This window comes from Cupressus sempervirens, chromosome 3, assembly GCF_028749045.1.
Source record: "Cupressus sempervirens isolate cs-2001-9-10 chromosome 3, ASM2874904v1, whole genome shotgun sequence".
Taxonomy (NCBI): Eukaryota; Viridiplantae; Streptophyta; class Pinopsida; order Cupressales; family Cupressaceae; genus Cupressus; species Cupressus sempervirens.
The window spans coordinates 582,888,958-582,913,895 of NC_143120.1; the positions used below are offsets into that span (position 1 = coordinate 582,888,958).

General features: G+C 31.2%; 1 pseudogene; it reads right to left on the bottom strand.

Moving 5' to 3' along the window:
• The window catches only part of LOC149567767 (uncharacterized), an 85,184-nt pseudogene extending 62,285 nt beyond the window's left edge, over positions 1-22,899 (bottom strand).
• Between the last annotated feature and the right edge of the window lie 2,039 nt (positions 22,900-24,938).

Consider the following 24,938-nt stretch of genomic DNA (forward strand, 5'->3'; position numbering starts at 1 on the left):
GGATAGGGTAGGGGGTAGGTACTAGGTAGGTATAGATTTAGAGGGTAATGTATATTGTTTTTTTATATACTTGATTTTGTTTGTGTAGTGTGTGAGTTTGTAGACTAGGTTAGTAGCATAGGGAGTTATCTTTATTTTTTAGTAGTATATTCCTTTGTTAGTAAATTGTTAAGTATTAATAATATGTAGATTTAGGATAGCTTATTAAATGTTAGTTAGGATTTAAATTTGTGTTTAAATTTTAAATTAAGTGTAGTATTTTATTTCTCATGATAGATTAGAGGTTGGTATATAATAGTGTGTTAGTTGTTTGCATATTAAAGTAATTCTAATTTAATAGTTTTAATTTGAAATTAGGATATTTTAACTAAAAATAATTTTAGTGTTTTTCTAATTAGCTTTATTATTGAGAGATTATTTGGATAAACCTTAATATTGACATTGTAATGTTGATTTTAACTTGATAATAGTTTAAATAAAGTTGAGTTTAACTTATAAATTTATTTGAATTAATTCTAATCTTCAATTTTAATTGGAAATAATAGATTAATATAAATTAGATTGTTATGAGAACGTAGGAGGTAATTTGAAATTAAAGCTAGATAGTATGATATGTAGATAGATATTAATTAGTTAGTTTAAATTTATTAGTGAATTAATAAAGCTGTGTATAGAATTAGTAATAAACTTTGTGGTAGTCTAGTATAAGTTTTGAAATTATAAAGTTAGTAATTCTTAGTTAGAATTTTATATTCATTGTTAGAAAATGTTGTTTAAATTTATATGTCTTAAACATTAGAAAATTATTGTTGTAAATTATTTTATAAGATAGCTATTAATTAGTTAGTCTTATTTTAGTTATCTTTCTATAAATGAAAATAAATTTAATGTCTTATTAATTAGTTTTAAATTATTATGAGTTGGTTAGATTAATCATAGTACTGGCATTTTAATGTCGAACTTAAATTTTATAATAGTTTAGAACAAAGTTTTAGATTTACTTAACAATTGAATTCAAATAAGTCTAGTCTTTTTTTTTTAATTATAAATGATAGGTTAATAAATTAAATCGATATAGGTATGTTAGAGAAGATTTTAAAGTTAGTTTAAACTTGGGAATTAAAGTTTAAGAATGTAGTTAGCATGCATGGAATAGTTAAAGTTAAATTAATCTTCTAGAATTTCAAATTCTCTTAATGTTAGATGATATAAATCATAATGACGTTCAAGATATCAACTAATTAAAGGGTCTAGTTAATTAAATCATTTTTAGGGTTAGTGGTATGTTACTCATAATTAAATTGCGTCTGAAACAAGTTGATGGATTACTTCTTTATTAAATGGATTAGTCATTTAATTTTTATTAATGGATTTGCTAAGAGACTTTTAGATTCACCCTAATAATCTCTTTTACAAAAATGATCAAACTGAGTCGTAACCCTGTTAATTATCAATGGTGATCTTGCATCTAGCTTCATTGTAACTTTGGCTATCTGATCTTAAACCCTTAGACAATTAACCCCATTATAGTTAAACATCTAAACCTTTGTCGACCATATTATCTTATTGTATCATAGTTCTTTAAAAAAAATTGTGTGTATTTTTGCCCTTATATTTTGGGCATGACACTCTAGTTTGGAACTGAGGAAAGGAAGAGAATGACTCTGATAGCTTGGGATCAAATTTGTAAGCCTATCAGGGAAGGTGGATTGGGAATCAAGTCAATGTGAAGTATGAATAGAGCTCTTTTAGCCAAACAAGGATGGAGAGCTTATCATGATGATAAGGATTGGAGTACTATATGAAAACATAAGTATCTTTTTAATGCTCCTTCATTATCTAGTTTTATGTCATCTCTTGATGTTCTTCCCCCTTCTGCTATTTGGAGGGTTGTGCAAGGAACTAAGAATACCTTAAGTAAAGGATGTTCATGGAAAGTTGGAAATGGGCAGAAGGTCAGATTCTGAGAAGATATTTGGATAATGGATCATCCCCTGATTGAGGATTTTGAGGATAGGACCCAAATTGACAGATGCAAACAATTGTATGGGACTCTTGTGGGACATTACTGACATAATAACAATTGGGTTAACCTTGTTGATGTTAACCAAGTTTTCAATAACATCCAGATTATGTTGAATTCCTTTTCTTTGTATCCCTTTAAGGATGATAAGATGATATGGAGTGCTGATCATAGTGGTCAGTTCAAAGTTTCCTTTGTTTTCAAATCTAAGGAGAAAGGTAACCAACCTTTATGGAAAAAGGGTCTTATACCAAAAATAAATATCTTTTATTGGATCTTGCTTCAAAATCAAATTCTTACTTGGGACAATTTGCAAAAAGAGAGGCATTAATGTGGTCAATAGGTGCAGTCTATGTAAAGAAGGTTTTGAAGATAGAGATCATTTGTTTTTAAACTATACTTACAATCAACAAGTATGGAGCTCTATTCTCAACAACTAGAATATTACTTGGGTTCATCAAAATAATATAAAACTTTGTTTTAAAAGTTGGATCTACCCATCTAAGGATACTGATGTTGATTTCCTATGTAAAATTACTCTTCCCCATCTCCAGTAAGGTATCTGGAAAGAAAGAAATAACAAAATCTTTAGAAATAAAGAAATGCCAGAGTGGGTGCTTGGCCAAAACATTGTTAGGGCAATAAAGGAAAATTTTAAGTCCCAAAGAAAATGTAATAAAGATTTTCAAATTGACAATCCAATGTTTTCTAGATGTTCTAATATGAAGAAAGAAGACCATTGAAGACTAGATGGAAGGCTCCTCCTATGGGATGGCTTAAAGGGAATTTTGATGGTGCAACTAAGGGAAACCCAGGCAAAGAGGGTTTTGGAGGAGTTCTGAGCAATCATATAGGTAATATAATAGATTCTATTGCTATACCTATTGGTATTTCTAATAGCCATAAAGCTGAGGCTATTGCAGCTCTATATACGATGAGGTTAGTAGTGGAAACTAGTTTCTGGTACCTTTGGATGGAAGGAGATTCCTTGAACATTGTGAATATGCTTAATGGTAAAAGTTTGATTACTTGGTCAGTTGAAGGTAGTGTAATGTAAATTAAATCTTTAATGGATAAATTTGAGAAAGTATTTATATCTCATTCTTTCCGTGAAGGTAATGTTGTGGCTAACTAGATCGCTAACCAAGTTGTCCAATGGGAGTGTACGATGACATGGCATGATGACTTAAGTAGGAGTGTGGATTTGAAAGATCTTATTAATTATGATAGAATTCATGCAATAGAGGGAAATATTTGCTAAGATTAGCAATTCAATGATATATGGAAGTGGGGTTATGGAAGTCAGTGTTATTTTCTCAAGAAAGTACATTAATGTGATTTTTATCCTAGCTTTTCACGTATGTGTTTTTATGAGTGCCTTAGTTGTTTTAATGAATACCTTGGCTTCTATTAATACTTTATTTCTACTTTTCCACTTGACTTTGGCATTTTGTAGTGAAACAAAGTCTTTGGAAATGGGTGGGGAACCAATAAAATAGGAACCTAAAAATTGTAAAGCATGGAAGGCCAAAGCCTCTGTTTGGAAAATTCTATATAAGGGTAATGTCATCACTTATCTGGAGTGCATTCATGGCTATAAACCACATTTCATAGAGGCATTCTTCAAAAATTGGATTGAGGATAGGGTTTCTATGCATAGGGTGACAGTGCATTTATCCAAAGATTTCATAGCTGAGGTGATGGGTTTGCCTAAGGAAGGCATAAAATTTAGTAAGAAAACAAGTATTTCAAATGTTGTGTTTAAGAAATTTTCAAAAATGGATGAGGAGGAAAAGAACCTAGAGAAGATGGTGACTTTTATGAGCTAGGTCAATTTAAGGTTATCTGGTAGGACATGCTTTCTTGCATCCGTGAGTATTTTATTTTAGATGGTAGAGCTAAGTGTGTTCATAAATTTTATTTTGTGTTCTTGAATCACTTTAGGCACAAGGATAGGATCTCATTTCCTTTTTATCTGAGATTTTCTTTACTCCAAAGTCTTCAAGCCCATAGGAAAAAAGAGTCTCGTTTGATTTTACATGAAGCGTTAATTTTACTAATTGAGAATTACTATAAGAACAATGCTATTGTTTCTTCCCCTCCCTCTGAGAAAAAGAAGGACTCTATTAGTGAAACCTACTCTAAGAAGAGTAAGGGTGAGGAAGGGGTTAGTGGGAGAAGGAAGAGTCTGAAGCAAGAAACCCCTTAGAAAAATGTGGAGGAGATTACTAAGTCTAAGAACTCAAGTAGTAATGATGAGAAAAATATGGAGGAGAATACAAATGTGGGAGATTTCAGTTCTAACTTGGAAGGTTACCCTAGAAGTAAGGGTGAGACTGGTAGGGACGAGGCAGATGAAAGTAATGATAAAAACACAGGTTCGAATAATTTTGGAGAAGAGGAAATTAATTAGAGCGAGCATACCCAGGGAGTGAGGGATGAAAAAGAAGTAATGGTGAAGGAAAATGAGGACCTCACTAGCAAGGATTTTGTGAATGTAGAGGAAGATACAAGGAAAGAGAAGGATGAGTCTACTGGTAAGGAAGAAATGGGGAAGGAGAAGAATGAATCTACTAGTAAGGACACTATGCTTTCTTTCCTGCATACTACAAATCTTAAGGTTTATACCTCTCTTCAAGTTGACTCCTAGATGTATAATGAGTTAATGAATTTGAAAAGAAAAGTGGAAAAGATGCAATAGGACCAAGAAGTTGACCATGCAAAGATCATTTAGATGGAAGTTTAGGTTGGTAATATATCGGATAAATTAAAGGAATATGAACACAAATTTTGTTTGTTGATCAAAGAGAGTGGCAATAAGATGGAGTAGGTTACTTCTAGCATTTGTGTAGTAGCTACAAGCTTAGGGAAGAGAACTAAAGAAGAAATCATGTCTCTAGGTGGTCCAAGTAAAAGAACTAGAAAGAGCTCAAGAAAAAAGGCAGCCAAGGTAACTGGGGGATCTATTGTTGATACCATCCAAAGCACTATGGAGGTAGGCAAAGAGGTGGTGAAAATGATCAAAAACTTGCAATAGCAACTAGTAATGTCCTTGGTATTTGGTCTCTATTTTGGTAGTAGTCATGGTAAGTGTTTGCTAGTCTAGGTTTTTAAACTATTTTTTGTTCTTTTGTTTTAAAAACTAGGTTACAGGTCCTTGTAAAACCTGGTTTCATTTTATGGTCTTATTTGGTGGTTTTAGGTCACTGTAAAACCTAATTTTGTAACTTTTAAACTGTAGGTTTTAGGTCCTTGTAAAACCTAGTTGTGCTTTCTGGTTTATCTTTTGCTTTTCTGTTAAGGGTTTCGGGTACCCTTCAAAATCCATTTTTACCTTAATCTAAAACAGTAGTGACCTGATTTAAATGTGCCTTAATTTACTTACTCATATCTCCTTTATGCTTAGTACCACTATATCATCCTTTGTGATTGATATCACCAATTTTTCCTTTGTTGTTGTTTGGTAACTTTTCTCTACAATATATTCTTCACTCTGCCATTCCATCAACATAATCCTCTCAACATCTCAACAATAACTATCAATCTATTCTAGATATGGCCTTATATGAAAATTTTTTTCCTCCATAATGTATAACCTAATTAGGGTTTAGAAACTTATGGATTTTGCATTTGATCAAGATCCACAATTGAAATTCATACTTATCACCATATTTATCATCCTTTTATTTCAATGGTTTACATTTTTTAGTGGGGTCATAAATAATCAAATCTCTCTTCCCAATAAATCTTTTCAAATCTCCTCCTCAATCTTGGTAACATGTTTTCCACCTAGTAGAATCAAAATACATTGATTTTAGCAAGTTCACAAATATATCTCCTCCTTAATCTTGGTAACATTTTTTCCACCTAGTAAAATCAAAATACATTGATTTTTAGTGAGTTCACAAATATTTATGTCCATGCTTTGTAACTTGGAATACTTCACATTCTTGCTCAGTTATGATGTTGTCCTTTGGTAATGACATATCTTGGTTACCATACTTGGCTCACCCAGTTAAACCTTCACTCAATCAATATGTATCTTCTCAATAGCTATATCACCCAATAAAAACAATACTTGGTTATCATTTTTTATTATTGTTCATACTTTTTTATCACCTTCCTATAATTGGTAACTATGACCTTGTTTGTAACTATATTCACCCACCTATCTCTCTAACATTCATCGACCACAAATAAAAATATTTTAATTCTTATAAGAGTAAAAAATAATATTTCACTCATGAACATGTTATCAATCATATATATTATAGCTCTAATTATACAATTTTCACCATCATAGTCATAGGCAAAGATTCCAAATGTGTTGTCACTACCCAAAGACCAAAAATCACAATTGAAGAAATCTCTTCTAAACTATTAACTACACCCCAAATTTTTTTAATCTTTTTAACTTTTCAATACAACATATTAGATCATCTCAAGATCACTTACCCCAAATATCCAAATTTTAACTATTATGCATTTCTCCTAAACACAAAGAAATCTTTGCTAAAGCCCTACAAAACTTGTAAATTCCTAATGAATTTCAAGCCATTATGGGACATCATTCTACTACCTATCACATTACATTTACTTAAATGACTTTCCTACAAACATACTTTACCATATGATCCCAATCATCTTGAGTTATACCTCCATTCACATAAATTTAGAAAAGCATTGGTAGACAATTGAGCAAGACTAAATATTTATACCTTGAAATTGGTTGAGACACTAAGATATTTTGACAATAATGTTGATCCTACAAAGAGAATAAAATTTTAGCATATGATGATGTAGAATGTCCATCAAAGGGCATCATTACTTTACCTTTCAAAGGTGAACCAACTATACATGACACACCCTTCTAAGTTGTAGATGTTGATCCTTTTTACAAAATGCTCTTAGGAAGATCTCGAGTCCATGTTATCCAAGTTGTACCTTCCACTTACCATCAATGAGAAATAAATTACTATTTAGAGTGGCAAATGTTAATTCTTCTATTGCACTAACCTTAAAGGCTCTAGTACCAACCAAGTCATGATCAACCGAGTACCCTCCATCTTGTCATCATCCAAATAAATTGACTCATCCACTTTATCCACATCCAAGAAAGATATTGTGGGGACTACATAGATGCTAATAATTTATATATGAGAAGGCTTTGTTTATCACCAAGAACTTGTGATAGACTGTGACAACCACTCAAAAGAAAATATGAATTTTATATCCAATAGACTTCTTCATTATTTTTACAAAGTTAGGAGAATAAGAGGAAGAATAAATGAAATAATATGTTTCAATTGGCTTTAAAAAGATGAAGAATATCCTCTTTTCATACTCCATGTACACCAATATGAAGTGGGTACACTGAGTAAAAGCACAAACATGTTTCACCCTTTCATAAAGGAAACGGCTAACAAAAGTATAACTATTCAACTTCAATGCCATTAAACAAGTATTATTATTTAGAATTTGAAAATGAAGTAAACTAATAAAATATCTAGAAATGGATGTAGTTTAGGATTATTATTTTTAGTGATTATCTGGAATAAGAATTGATATGTGTTCCTAATTTTTAATGATGATTTTTTAGTTGCTAAGAAACGTTGAAAATGAGGGGTCTAGTTCCCACCACAACACTATATGAAACTAAAAAAAAGTCCCTTTGATCTTAGATTATATTATAGATGACATATATAGCTAGATCAATCAAAAATAAAAATTGAATTTTGATGTATATTTTCTCTTTTATAACAATTCAAATTTCAACTCACCTGAAATTGATAGTTTTCATCTCCTACCACATTTTTCAAAATAAATCTATTCTAACCAAAAGAAAAATTATAAATTTTGACAGAGGGATCTCTCCTCTCGAATTTCATTTTTAAAAAAAAATATTATTATAAGATCTACTATTTTTTTCTTTCTCAAAATCAATATCTTATCAAGTGTAAAAATACGTACTTGTGGTATTTTTTAATTACAATATACTATATCTAAGTAAAACACTATAAACTCTATATGAGAATACTCTTAACATTGAGATCTATAAAATGGTATTTATATGTTATTAAAATAATATCATTAGAAAGAGTAAGAGTTATTGAAACATCAATTTTCTAAAATTATTTTATTTCTATAGTAATTGGACACAAACTAGTATAAAGCATGCATTTAATAGACATTTCTAATAGGAAAAGTGTGAGAACATATATAACTTAACCATAATGAATTTATCTAGATCATATGTTTGAAAAAAATTACTTTTTAGATAGAGATACTCAAATTTAGTCATTATGATAAGTTAGTCTGAAAGGTGATACAACTTTGTACTTTTGCCCCACTATTATGCATAAAGGACATAGTGGACAAAATGGCCTCAAAGCTCACAATAGAGGAGTGGTACAATATTGCCTAAGTCAAGTCCCAAAAATCAAGGTCTAAAGTATCAACCACAAGAGGAAGGTACCTCAAATACTTAGTTGCCTCAAGAAAAAGATAATTATGTTTTTTATGATATCAAACCAAATGAGTACTATCATGAAGCTTACTCTTATAAATATGAATGACATACTCCCAAGATTTGTATGCATATTTCCTACAAACTACCCTGACCCCAATGACCTACATGTCTAAGGAAAACATATAGATGGTCATGTTTGGATCATCATCTTTTGAAATTCTTTTGAGTAACATGATCCCTATACAAGTATTTATGAATCTTACATCAATATTATCACTTATGAAAATCAGTGGCTTCTAGTCATTCTTACATTCTAGCTTATTCAGGTTGTCTCGACACCATCCTCACTACTTAATCCAACCCCTCCATATATCAAATGATCTTCCATTGTGCTCAATGCATCCTCCTGTAATGCCTATTATTTATTTGCAACTTCCATTCCTACACACAATAACATCTCTATAGATGTTACTATTCCTTCATAATCCCTATCGGCAAAGCTAGTATCCCTCTCTTGAATTTTTGGAGATATCTCCCTTTTAGTGCTCTTGTGAAAGCTCCCAAAAACTTGACAAATTGTTGATACCTATGGATAATAATGGTGTTACTAACCAAAATCATCTAGGGGGCATCTCACAACACTAAAGATGATGATATTTTGAGGAGTTGGTGTGTGTCAAAAGAATTCCCCCAATGTTTAGACCTTCTACTAATGTGCTAAGTATTCTCTTTCATTATTTCCCTCCATGAGCATATGTTTCAATACTAAAGGTAGAAACTTGGCTGGGCCTATCGATGCCAGTCACCAAACCAGTAAACTATATGCATTCTTTCAAACAACCAATCTCTTTTTCTTCCCCTGTGCAATAAAAACTCCACCAATATATTATTTTCCCAACTGTGTAATGACAAAGCACTTTTGGCTTCCCCGAACCACATAGACCATTAATTATGCTCTCTCATTCCCCTTTTTATTTCATCTTTTATTTCCTCAACTTTCTTGATTTATTTATATATATTTATAATTTCAAATATTAACTTGGTCCCCCTATACATATATATTAACATTAAATTTATTAAATGCAAAGAAAGGAGGAAAGAAAGCATTTAAATTTTTTTCCAAATGTTCTTTTGAATTTAGGAAGGGATATTATAGTCCTCCCCCCTTACAAATTGCTTATCCTCAAGAAATTTTAGAGTTGGATAAAACCAAAGTTTCCCATTCTCCTAAGTTGCATTTTCCACTGGTAAATTGTTTAAGTTGATGAAAGATCAACCCCATAGCTCCCAAGAATCACCTACATGCAAACACCTATCATAGAAAGAGAGAAGCAAAAGATATGGAGGTTGGAATTCCTAGTTCCATAGATGAGACATTCTTGATGAGCAAAAAAGAGATTCTATTATCAAAACTAAATGAATAAATTACAAAGAGAGACTATCCTTATAAAGGAGATTGAAACCCTAAAAAAGTCTAATATAGGTTGCATTATAATAATAAATAAAAGGACTAATTACTATATGTCTAAAGTTTAGCTTAAGTAGACTAGAGTTAATTAGAAAATATCTAATTACTCTAACACCTCCACTTAAGATAAACTTAGGGAGTAGCTAAAAACCTAGAAACAACTTGCTGACATCAGCTCTAATACCATGTTGAAGTTGATGAAAGATCAACTCCAAAGCTTCCAAGAATCACCTACATGAAAACACCTATCACAGAAAGAGAGAAGCAAAAGATATGGAGGCTAGAATTCCCAAATCCATAGATGAGACATTCTTGATGAGAAAAAAAGAGATTTCTATTATCAAAACTAAATGAATAAAGTAAAAAGAGAGATCATCCTTATAAAGGAGATCAAAACCTTAAAAAGGTCTAACCTAGGTTGCATAATAATAATTAATAAAATAATTAATTACTATATGCCTAAAGTTTAGCTAATTAGAGTTGATTAGAAAATATCTAATTACTCTAACATAAATCCCTCCATTCTACCAAGTACTCCTTGATCATACATTTGTGGAGGGTTCTTTCTCTTGTCTCAATAATTGCTTCAAGCACTAAGACTAACCTTCCTTCATCATCCAATGGTGGAAATACCTTTGAAGGAATCACCTTGAAGGAATCACCTTGTGTCCCAACATATTTTTGGGCCTAGATGCATGAAATACATTATGCAACTTATTGTTCATGGGTAGTCCCAGCTCATACACTTCTCCAATCTATTGGGTCACCCTGTATGGTCTGTAGAATCTCAGTTTAAATCTCTCGGCTCCAATTTTTTTGAGATAGGATTGTCAATAAAGCTACATCCTTAAGAACACCAAATCATTGACTCTGAACTGATTCTCAACGATATTCTACATATTACTTTTGTTGATTTTGAGTCTATTGGATGTTCTCTTGTAATGCTTTCATCATGTCCTTGCTTTTTATAATAAATTTAAAGCTTTGGATACTATGATATTTGTTAAAACCAGGTCTAACACTCGTTGGTTCATAATGGTAGAGTGTCATGTAGGGTAAAATCTTGATGGACATATGATAGGTTGAATTATAGCAATCCTCACTCATGTGCAACCATTTTATATATGCTTCCTATTGTCTAGAACTACAGTTTCTCAATTAACCTTCTTGCCATTTGTCAACAATTTTAGTTTGACCATTTATTTGTAGATGATAACTAGTGCTAGGAGTGAGGTCAATTCTACATAACCTAAATACTTATTGCCAAAAAACACTCATAAATTTTCTATCCTTGTTACTTACTATGTTCCTAATCAACCTGTAAAGTCTAAAAATTTATTTGAAGAAGAGATTTGCTACTTGTATTGTTGTGTATGTAGTTGATATGGAAAATAAATGTGCAAACTTAGTCAAACTATCAACTACAACATAGATGCAATTTTTAGCTTCAATAGTTGGTAGACTGATTATAAAATCCATTGAAATGCTCTCCTACTTTTGATTTGGAATGAGAAAGGGTTGTAATAAACCAGATGGGTGTGTGTTTTCATGTTTTTTTTGTTAGAATGTGGGGCATTCTTGTACAAATCTTTGCACTTGAAGTTTCAATCCTTTCTAGTCAAATCTTTCTCTAATTTTGTTGTATGTTTTAAAGAAACCTGTGTTATCAACCATAGGATTAGTATTATGAAAAGACTTTAAAATATCAGTTTTGAACTTGGAATTTGACAATAAGAAAACCCTATGATTGTGGAGTATCAACTCAGTTCATACCTTATACCACTCATCATGAATTTTAACTTTAAGTATGTTTGAGGTTCAATCATCTTTAGCATACTCAACTATAATATTCTTCTTCCAATCATTCCTACTATGGATCATAAATGTGGGCTTCTAGACAAGGCATCAACCGCAACTTCTCTTTTCCCATTTACATAGACAATGTTGGAATCATAAGCTTGCAATTTAATCAAACATTTTTGTTTCCGTTCACTCAAGGCTTGTTGGTTTAGGAATTGTTTGAGGCTATTTTAATCTATTTTAATAGTGAAATCACTTCCCACTAATTATTGTCTAGATTTTGCAAGCACATGTATTAGTGCTAGCATATCTTTGTCATAAATTGAGTAGCTCTTTTCACTGCCTCTCAAATTTGTAGTTTCAAAGGCAATTGGATATTTATTTTGTGTTAGGACAACACCTATCCCTTCACCCGATGCATCACATTCTAGCTCAAATGGTATACTAAAATATGGCATCACTAATACTCAACATGAACTTACAAGTTTCTTTAATTGATCAAAACATTTTTGTGCCTCTTTTGACCATGCAAAGGCTCCCCTTTTTGTCAAATCAATCAAGGGAGTAGATAGTTATGAAAAAAAAATTGACAAATCTTCTATAGAACCCACAAAAACCAACTTTTAGTTGTGATAAATTTGTAGTAGGAGGTCAATCCATGTTTGCTTTGATTTTTCTAGGTCAACACTAACTCCATTGGAGTTGATAATGTGACCAAGGTACAACAATTATGTCAAGCCAAATTCATATTTAGACTCCTTAGCATTTCCTTCTCCAAGATACTAAGAACCTCTTCTAATTTTTTCAAGTGTGCATCCCATATTTTTCTATAAATTAAAATGTCATCAAAAAATATGAAAACAAACTTATGGAGTTGCTTGATAAATATCTTATTCATACAATATTGGAAAGTAGTTGGTGCATTAGTTAGCTCAAAGGGCATGACTACTGATCTAGGTGGATCTAGAGAGCCTAAAAATTTAATATTTTCAAAATCTCCCAATTTCAGTATCACTACAAAGATGTTATAAAACTAGACCTAGTGCAACTTGAATGGGATCAAAAGGAACTCTAATGCAAATGTTATGCTTGGTCAAATGTATGGTCAAACATGCAAAGTAGAGGTTGGCCAAAAAGGAAAAAACTTGGATGTCTCCAAATTGATAAAAAAATGGCCTCAAATCAAAGAGCTCATTAATATTTTTCCAACACCTTTTGAATAGACAAAATTTGAGCCAGTATACAAAAGTTATAGCCAAACAAAATTATCTAGTCAAAAGGATGAGCAAGTGGTGACTGCTGACATCATCATGATGTGGTAAGCATGATCACGTGAGAAAAGGTTATGATAAACAAATTTGGCAAGTTGACCAATGCATATGGTCAAAAATTTGGTGCTTGTGGGATTTTAACACTATACCTCCCACTTTTCATCTTATTACTTTACCATAACACCATTGAAGTCACCTTTGTTATCGTTGGTGGTATTTTGGATTTATCGTGATATGAAAAATAACACAAATGCATGTGAAGTGTGGGGCTCAATTTAATCCCCTATACGTAGACTATGGTTATCATGTTTGTTTTAAAATAACTAGCAATTGCATCCTAACAAGGTGCAATGGTAATGTTGATAGGAAGATACACTTAAAAGGTGTATGCCATTTTTTATTGTAATAGTTGAATGGAACTTGCAATAGTGGTAAAGCTTTGAACAATACACTATTATGCATATACAAAGAAGTGGTGGATGGGAGGTTCTTTGTATCAGGTTCAATGACATGTTTTGTTTCAGTATAGGCAATAGTCCACGTCAAACTTGATGCATGAAAAAAAAATCAAAAGGTTTATGTTAGTCATATATTTAGTAGCAAGAATAGAAATCCAATAAATTTTAAAATTCTAAAGAAGAAGACATTTGTTGAAGTATTGTACATTGGATGAGCATTGGCAATCATCAAGCAATAAATTAGAGGGATAATTACCTTTAGATTCTGAGAGAGAGAGAGAGAGAGAGAGAGAGAGAGTTCCTTTATTTTCCTCATAACTATACATGGATGCCTTTCCACATTGCCAATATGAATGGTTTCTTAATACAATGTGAGCCCTTGGGATTTGTGTATTATTATGGCCCATGTCTTTGTGAGAGGTACTTGCCTTTGGCTTCCCAAAGTTACATGAACTATTAGTATACATTTTGGGTCTTCTTCATTCCATGCATGTCCATTGTAATTTTTGAACCTTGATACAACATACATTGGTATTTCACGTGGTTTTGTACCAGGGTTGTACCCTATTTAAACTAGTTCTCCAATTTTTCAATTAACAAGGCCTGCTTGTCTCTAGATGTTAGTTATGAGCATGATATGTTGACCTCTACAAAGAAGCACATGTTTTCAAGTTGTTCATCAAGACTTGCATAGGGGATAGGAACTAATAGTCATGAGGGCTAACTTTGTCAACATGTAGCCACTACATGAGATATCATAAGACTTTCATTTTTTTTAGAAAAGTAAAATGGGCATTTAACTACCTACAACTAAGGTTAGAAGTTGTGACTCATCACGCAATTTGTTAAAATAGTGCACCTAGTGAGATGTGTCCAAAAAATGACTTTTTAAACATTTGACCAAAGCTTAATCTAAAAATATTTAATAATTGAATTTAGAATTATCATTTGTTGTTAATAGAATATTGTATAACTCTATGAAACATAACATATATATAACTTAAATGGACCAAATAGTTATTATTGATCATAAATATTTGTTATATATAACTTTTATATATAACACAAAAGGACAAATAATTCAACAGAAAAAAAAAAATGTTGTTATAAAAATAACACATTATTATATAAAATACAACCTATAACCAACACAAAGGTACCATTAGTTGAACACTAAAAGTTTTTGACAATCTCACACATTTCATAAGAAAATACAAAGCATTTATTAGTATTCACCTTTTATATTTGTGATGAGACATATTATTGATAAGATTTAGTCTATGCATATACATTGCTACCCCAATAGTTGTACACATAAGAGTAGTATTTGTACACTAAGATATCAATGTTTATTTAATTGAGCATATTACATTTTGAGCGATACACATATATGAAATAGCTATGATATCTTATTTTAGATAAAAAGTTATTTATTTCACTCATTAATGAATTTATATATTTATTTTTTTCTATAGCATTTATAAGTTTTCATGTGTTCAAGTATTGGTATATTTTTTATCAATGTTTGAATTTTTTTATATGTACAAATAGATCAATTAATTACAATATATAGTAAAAATGTGTTGGAAGATTGGACTCTATGTTCATGAGAGGGTGATCGACTATTGGACCCCTCTCAACTATTGGGTCCTCTCCCCTAGTCAATTGTAGTTCTAGTGCATGTTCTTCATACTATTTCTAGCTATTTTTCAATAGAAGATATCGTATTAAAATTTATTTTGCATAAAAATTAAAACTATAGTGCCTCCACAAACTAAATACACCATTACACATCGATGTGACAAACATTTCAAAGTATTACATTTATCAAAAAAGATAATATTATATACAATCTTTGATCATGCAAGATTGGTGATCTTTGATCAGTAATAGCCAAATTAAGTTGCTAGACTATTCTATAGAATCATAACTTTTACATTTTATTTCATTCGATCTTTTTGCTTGGGTATTCAATGGCTAAAAGACACAAGGAAGGAATTAAAAAGCTAATGATAGCTTCTCAACTACCACACTATGACAACACCGACATGTTAGAAAAACTTTAAAATGGGGAAATTTTTTTGTACATATGACAATGACAATTTTTGTCAATTTTCAATCTCTAATTTCCCATTAGCTAATAAACATGATAGATATGTTCCCACAAAGTTAGGAAAGGTAAAAAAAAACTTTGTTAAGAGTGTTAAAACAATACACCTCAAATTAATTTGTGTCTCTATTCTTCATTCAAACCAACTAAAATGGGTACGTTAAAGGCTTGAACATTATAAGCATTTGTTTTAAAAAACAAAATTTGTTAAAGGGATATTTATAAATTGGTTTAGTTTATTTTGTAAGGCTTATAATTATAAAAGACAAAAAATGGGGTTACTTTGTTACTTTAAAATAGGAAAATGGTTATTTGATTTTAAGCCAATTTGAACATATTTTATGTATAAAAGGGGTTCAGTTTTCCTTAGAAAGACAATAAGTCTTGGAGAATTTTTATAATTCTTGAGAGGGGATTTTTTAGAGGACAGAGAATTTACAATGTGTTATGATACACCAAAAATTGTGAAGAAAGAGATTGTAAAGCCTTGGAGCTTGGATTCTGTAACCAAGCATTTTGCTTGGAAAATTTAATGAAGTAGTGCCCAAATTGAGAAGCGAACCCAGAGACATAGTCCTAACCAAATGAACTTTGTTATCAAATTGTTTGTGTATCATTGTTCTCTTTTATTCTCTCAATTCTTCCAATTTTATTATTTTACTTTTGTGTAGTTAAACACATAGTTACATTAAGTGTTTAAAGCATGAATCTTCTTGTAATTTCAACAGTTCAAATACATAACCACACAATCACTACCTAGATGAGGGATTAAATCTGTGTTGCAAATTAAGTTAGAATCCTAGTTTATAGATAAACTAGAACCTTGTATTTCTCATAATGACACATAAATGTTGTCTTATCCACATCATATTCCGTTGCTCTAATTTGGTGGTACCCAAATCTCAAGTCTATCTTGGAAAAGAAGCAAGCTCCATACAACTCATCAATGCATGGAATGGAATAATGATTCTTGGTTGTTTGTCTGTTAATAGCCTTGTAATCAATATACATGTGTGTGGTTCCATTTTTCTTCTTTACTAAGACCATAGAAGAAGAAAATGGGCTCTTTCTTGGCCTTACGTGACCCATTTCTAATAGCTCTTTAATTTCTTTCTCTATCTCATCTTTATGTATCTTTGAGTGCCTATAAGTGTGGTTATGATTGAATTAACACCTTCCTCCAACTCTATTATGTGTTCGATCCTTCTACTTGGTGGAGTACTATGTGGGGTATCACTAAATACCTTGTTGTAATTATCCTACAACACCTTAATCTTAGGCTAAAAGCTCTTGTTTGGCTATCCTAAGTTATTTGGTGAGAGAACACACTTTGATGCCCAGTCCACTTGATCATATCTCATTAACTTTTTAATTATTTTAAAGGAAATAATATTAGGACTACCACTTGTCATCCCTCTAAGATCAAACTTCTTCCCTCCAACTTTAAATTTCATTTCATGGTTTGCAAATTTATTCTGAATTCACCAAGTGACCATAGAAATTGGATGCCAAGCACTACATCCATGTCTCCAATGCTAACCATGTAAAATTCATGCTTCAATTCATACTCTCTCACATGAATGCATAAGTTTGATATCTTATATGTGCAAGTGATTATAAAAGCATCAATAACCATTACTCTAAATCCTTCACATTCTTCAGTCCTCAAAACTTTTCATACCACTACTCCTTCATCTATGAAATTATGGGTTGCACCAGTATCTATTAATGTGATTATTTGTTTCCCACACAACACCCCTCTAACTCTAAATGACCCAATTTTTTGCAAGCTTGTTAATTGATCTATACAACTCTTTGCCTTGTGTTCACCTAATATATTATCTATTTAGAATCTTATTCATTTAAGCTTGATTTGGAATGCTATTCAAAAAAATTAGAACTAGATTCAAGGTTTAAAATACTCTAATTATTTCACCTTTTCCTTCAATAGACACTTATGAGTTGAATCCCAAGATTCCCTCTACTAGAAACATAATTTCTTCTTTTTCAGCTCATTGAATTGTTCATCATCCAATCTGATTTACGCATTCTTAGACTTATCAACATCCTTGTAAGATTTTTTTTTCTGTATCCCTCTTGTGATGGAGATTCCTTGGGAAGTGTTTTCTTCTTGAAGTAGATTTTTCCATTTCCCTTGCCTTTTTAATGGCATCCTACAAATTGGTTGGGTTTAAATCCTTAACCTAACCACTTAATTACTCCATTAATCCATGTATGAAAAGCACCACCATCCTTCTCTTTGAAATATCTATCATTGAAATTGAAATCTTTTACAAATCTAAAATATAGTTAGTCCTAGAGCTCCATTATTTTAATTTTACCAACTCTTTTAAATCCATCTCAAGATCTTTCATATCAAAATGATCAATCAACCTCTCAATGAATTTAGAATATGTTACAATTTGATCATGGCCCAAGGTAATCAAACCATGATAAAACCAATCATGAGCACTCCCTTATGAGTGCAAGGTTGTGTATTTGATTGCTTCATCTTTTTCCATTGATTCGAGCTAGAAGAAGGTATCCAACTTCTAAACCCATGATCTCACTGTCATTTTTCATGATCCATCAAAGTGTAGTATAAAAAATTTACCCACTCTTCACTGTAAATATTAATTTTGGTACCTATCACCATTTCCACTTCATGGCATATTCCTCTCCCTAAAGACATTATAATCTAGAAATAGCATTTCATCCTAAAAATATGCTGCTAGTGCATGTCAATCAACCCATACTTGTCTATGAGATTTTTCATTTTTTGCTCATTCAATATTATTGTGTTGTTAGCTTTATTAGCTACAGATTAGTGGCATGGAGTGAATTTTTGAACCATTATTACCTTGAACATTCTAAGTAGAAATTTATCCCCTATTTTCAATATATCTTTGGTTTGTGGTGTTGTCATAAGTTCTCATTGTTTGCATGTTTTTGTATGGTCTATGTGAAAAATTGAATTATTTTCTATTGTGACTAAACCATTAGATTCATCATAAATCATTGTGTCCTTGCCAATTCTCCTAAGTTATTCTTAATCCCACTAGTGTTTGTGTCCCTGTCCATTATTTTAATCTAAAAGGTGGATTTCCCCACTAGTAGAATTGGCCCCTTTTTTGACAAAAATTGGTCTAATTTTCTACTCATGTTGGTCAAATGATCTACAACTTGTCTTATCGCTATTTTTCTCATTGAAACTTTGGCCAATCCTTGTTAACATCATAATTTTGACACCAAATTTGGTCAAAAATGACCTCCCTTGTTTGCTAGAAGGTTCGTTGATATTTTGACCAAACTTAGCTGAAATGGCTCCCTCGATCGACTGAGATGCTAAACCCATGATGACAAGTTGGTCGATGCTTTGGTCAAAATCTTGACTAAAGTTTGGTCAAAAGTTTGACCAATGCTGATTAGCATTGGTAAAAATTTTGACTAATATGATTTGTTTAAAAAAAAATACCTGAAGATAAATATCCAAAGTAATCACCAATGATACCCTAGTCGATGATTAGTTTGGGTATTTATCTTCAGGTGTTACTATTTGTTTGATGAGTTGTTTGGAGAGTTTCAGAATAAAATTCCAAAAGCTCCAACAACAAACCTAATTGGATAATTATACAATGAAGAAGAATACTCATCTAGTAGCAATATCACATGAGATACAACAATTTTTTCATGACTAACTAGGAACAATCAACTATGTAGGCAACATCCATAGATGGGATTAAGGAAATCTTATTGATTTTAAAATCATTTGAACACACCTTAAAATCTTGCATTACAAATTTTTCAAGTATCATATGTAGTTATGCAACCACCTTTCTGTCACTATCCTGCCACCCACAAACTTGTGCCCTTGGTCCCCATCCCAAAAACCTATTCCCTTGTTCCCCAATTAGGTAACTGCAAGGATCTATGATATAAATTAAAAACACTTTAGTGAGAACTAATTTAAGTCTGATACCACTTGTTCCATTCCTAAATGAATGTGCAAGAAAGTAAATAAACTCATAAATGTATCAAATAATAGAAAGAAAATTTGAAAGAATAAGAGGACCACCTCACCCATGAAGGAATGCACCTACAAACTTAGCTCTAATACTAGAGTACTCACACAATAGCATTTCCTTGCATTGCATCAACAAATTAGATTTTTTAGGATATATCAATAAGTATTTTCCTTCAATATATACTCAATGGGGAATGAAAACTCTAATTAAACCTATGAAAAATTCTTAAAACATAACCTAAATCTAAAGAACATAATGAGAGGAGAGAGGAGTAAATCAGTAATTCAAAACTTTTAAACTCATAAAAGTTGTCTAAATTAGTAATTTAGAATAATATGTTAAAAAATTGCTCTAAAACACTCATTCTTTCCTACCTTGTGCCTATAGGTTAAGTATACACATTCATTATTTTCTACATTGCGTCTATATGTTAAGTATACTACAAGAATGATATAAGAAAAATCATATGAATTAAAATAAAGAGTAGTAAAAGGGATGCAATTTACAAAAGATAAATTTGAACTCCAATTAGATTTACTCAAACTTTCAAAATACTTTTATTGTATGCAAATCAACCAAAGAGTAAAACAAAGCATGCTCGTGTCACTATTCTTTACATAGATTTTATTATTTCTTCTCTAGCCTTTCCTAATTTAGATCCATTATAATATAAAATAATCACCTCTTCAAAATTGTTAGCATTGGCTATCACACTTCAGTTGATAGGTTCAAAATATACCATCATAACAACAATAGCAGTAGTAGCTGTAATGATTGTCTAGGATGACCATCAAGTAGTTCATGAACCAACTGTAGTGGAAGAGAAAATAATATATTAATATTTAATCAACTATCATCAATGAAAAAAAAAATGTCATTAATATGTGAAGTTAGCAAGGATTGGATAATATACTTCTACAGCTTCAAACTAAGTTGTATTCAACTAGCCTTCCACCTTATCAATGTCTCTATCTCTGCATCAATGCAAACAATTTTTTTAAAGGAAAAAAAAAAGATTTAAAAAGATTTGTACCAAAAATTATAATTTTACTTATAGAGTTTGAAAGATTCTTGTATGGATCTTTTGCCACTTAGAGTTGATGACATCTCCTCTAATATCTTCCATGACTTCTTAATCACATTGAAGTAGTTTTCGCTTTCACTCTATCAAAACTCAAAAATAAATCTTGAATTCATTGTATAGTGTATATAGAATTTTTGAGTTATAAAAATAATGATGAGCAGGGGATATTTTTCACAGCAAATCAAATTTTAATGTTGTTATCAAAATTCAACTATAAAGTAAAAAGTTTTAAGTTCAACGATTTTTATTCATGTAACTAAATCACTTATAGTAGAAAGAAAATCTGAAAATGGAAAGGAAAAAAAAATGATGATTTTTTGCTTTCAAAATGTAATCTGAAATGTTGATCAAATGAACAAACACATTATAAGCCAAAATTTGCATTCTAATGTTATGAACTATGGAAGAAAGAATTGATAATACCATAAAATCATTTGAGACAATGTTGTCAAAACTAGCTAGATCTACAATGAGATCAAAAGCCAAAATCAGAGCAAATGATGCAAATGCCCTAATTGTAATATATGGATACTTGAGCCTAAACCAAGTGGCTAAAAATGCAAACCCATTACATATTTTAGACACAAAAATATGGTTTCATCACTAGAATTTGAAGTTATATGACAAAATTTGTAAAAAAAACTTACTTCCACCATAAGATCCTCCAAACACAACTATTGGTGAATCCTCTAATGTTAAATTCTTTTTTAGATCTGTAATCAATACAAAAAGATCAGCCAAAGCTTGAGAGGCACTAAGATAACCCATTGTGGTGGCATTGTTGTAAGCTATTTCTTGACTCACATATGGAATTGATTCTCCATAGTATCAGTGATGAAATCAAATCAATATAAACCCATAGTCAAATCTTCTTTTTCTAATCAAAGAAGAATAGTAACAGATAGGTTTCCATAGTTTATTCTAAAATCAAAATTATAGTTTTTTTTTTTTTTTTTGTAATTGAAATGCCTATGAAAAACATTGTCTAGATTTTTTATGATCACAACACACTATTATTTTGTTGGACCTAAAATTTTGATTTGATTGAGTGGTTCATCAAAACCATTCTTATTAATCAGTACTGGTAAAGAAGAGGACCTTATATTTGGTTTTGTTCGAGTGATTCATTAAAGGCATTCTAATTAATGACTACTACTAAAGGAAATAGTGTGATTCCAGATGAATCATCTTAACAATTTCTTAGATTTTCATGACCTTGAGATATATTTGTTCTTCATATTTGAACTACAAACTTTAAACTTTGATTTGTTCCAATGACTCATCAAAACCATTCTAATTAATAGGTTATATAAAAGAAGATAGTGTGATCTTAGATGAGTCATGATCTTAATAAGAAAAAACATTTCTTAGATTTTTATGACCTCAAGATATAATTGTTTTATTAGATATAAACAATTTTGAAGCTTTGTTTTGTTTAATTGATTCATGAAAAACTATACTGATAGATGAATCTTATTGAGGAAGATAGCTTGATCTTAGATGAATCATCCCAATCAATCAAAACTGTAAACAAGAAATATACAGAATCATTTTTTCCTCATAATGGATAATAAGATTTAGATCTAAGATGTTTTGAAGAAGCATTAATAAGATTTAGATCTAAGATATTTTAAAGAAGCATTTATAATGTACACTTTTGAGATATTTATATATTAGTTACCTTTGTTTTGTATTTCTATAAATTTAATGACTATTCTCTTCTCTCTAGCTAGATTTTATAATTAATGGAGTAGAAATGTAGATCACATCAAAGCAGAACATACCTCAATGAAGACAAGAGGGGCCTTGAATAGAGGAGCAATGTCAAACTTAAACTAGTTTTTTGAGTAAACCATTCAATAAATCCCTCATTCCCCATATACACAAAGATGGGAGATTTGGAAGAAGCACCACCATAATGTTTTTATTTGATGAGATATTTTTTTTGAAATGTGTGATAGTTGTGTGGAGTGAAGCTGAAATGATCCAAAGTTTGTATGAAGTATTTGACATCATATTCTATAGAGGGAGAAGAAGAAGGATGAGGACGAGAAAAAAAATTCTTTCTCAGGATTCCATGACCACGAGGAAGGGAAGAAGCAGGTGCAACATGAATAAAGAGGCCAAACAACTTGGGTAATATTGGCAACTCATTGTTTTTTGTTATAGCACAATTGTTAGAGCACCTCATCTTATGTTCGTTGTATATTTTTTAACCCCTTTCCTCTTTTCATAGTGCTAGTTTGTTACAACGTGATTAGGGAGTACTAAACTCTCTGATAGACTTTCCCATGATGTTTATAAATAATCATCATGCAAATGAAAACTATAGAAATTAAGGAAAGTAGGTTTCAAGTTGCTTTCAAATCAAATAGATGAAATATATGCATTAAATGATTAATTTTTCCCATCGGTAGAGAGTAAAATCCACAATCATTCACAAACCACTGGTAGAGAGCAAAATTCACAATCAAAAAAAGTATAGAGATTTATACAATATTAACAAATGATTTCTTGACATGAAAGTAATTTTTTGAATTAAGGTTTAAGAAAAGTGCCCACGTATTTAATTTATTTAATTTTTTGTATTTATTGCATGTTATCCTTAATCTGAGTCACCATATTTTAAATTTCCTCTAGCTTCCCTTGAAATCCAAAGTCTTACATTAGATAATCTTTTATCGGTCTCATATCTTACGAATATCATCAACCCTTGCATATAAAAACCAACCTTGTGTCATCTGTCACAACTCTCGTATCTTAAACCTCTTTGGATCTCTTCGAACCTCGGTTCAAAGTAGTTCAAAGTAGTTCAACCAAAGGTTTTTGATACTAACTATTTTCTACAGGTGGGGCCCACTGAGCATAATTAATATTTTTATTTGAACCTCTTCGAACCTCAGTTCAAAGTGGTTCAAAGTAGTTCAATGATTGAAAACTTTTAGGCAAGCATTAATGATCCTTCAAGGATGACTAGTTCTTGAGAAATTATTTTGAAGTGATAGAAGTGATGATTAGTGGTCATGTCGAATTTAATTTTTGGTTGAGGCATGATATTAGTTGTCATCATGATTCAAAAAGGAAAATCTTTTTCCTTGGAGTTGGATTATCTGTTAGAAACTTGTAATTATTGCAAGGACACCCACAAAAAATGCTCATTTAATGAAGGTGTCTTATCACTACTACAAGAGTGTAAATCAAGCCGTAATGAAATTTCCATAAATGCCTCATAATGAGGAAGTACTTTCACTAGTATGTCTTCTTTCCTTTTAAAGTATGAGTTTCCTATTTCATTGCTTTATTATGCAAAAGTATGAACTAAAGGAGGAGCAGCCATAATCAAAGGAAAAAGATCTGGTTTTCCCTCAAAAAATCATAGGTGAGAACACAAGAAACCCTTTCTTCTTTCCTCTATGTATGTATTTCAAAGAACAAAGTAGTGTTGGATCTTTAATTTCCTTTGTTTAAAATGAAGTCTTCTCTATATTTCTTTGGAAATATTTCCATTTTGGAGTGTAGGAAGCCTATTATTATTGATACTAACTTAGAGGGCATCAAGGTTGAGAAATTACAAACAAATTTTCTTGAACGAGCAGATGAAGTTAATAGTTGTATGCAAATTTTGACAAGTGATTTGGTTGAAGTTGCAGCTTTTCCCCTTGCCCTTCTAAGTCCTGAGTTACTCCAGTTGTGTATTGAAATAGAGATGGAGAATCAGTATTATCCATCTCTAGAGAGACCATTTCATCAGTCTTGCATTTGTCTAAATACACTTTTTCCACTTTCAGTCCTACCCAGTCTTTGGTTGAGTATCAAGAAACCACAGATAAATATTGTAACATGTTAGCTAGGAAGTGGACAGAAACTGATTACAAAGGTAGTTCAAGACTCCCATAAATAATCACCAAAGACCATATGAAACCTCATATCCATGACCTCATGGTTTTACTACATAGAGTCAAGGGTTCTTCATATGTCTTCCTCTTTAAAGAGTGGATGTACCATTATGTAGAGATCATTCTAAAGGGAGAACAATTGTTGGATTGGGTAGGGTTGATAGCTAGTTCAATGAGAAATCAGCTAAAACATGCTAAAGTGTCTAAAGAATATTTCTACACATCTTCCTACCTGACCTACTACATTGCCTGTGTTAGAAATATTACTTCCCTCCCTCATGAAACCTGAAGTGAAGATGCAACTATCTACCAATATTGTCTCTTGCTCCAAAAA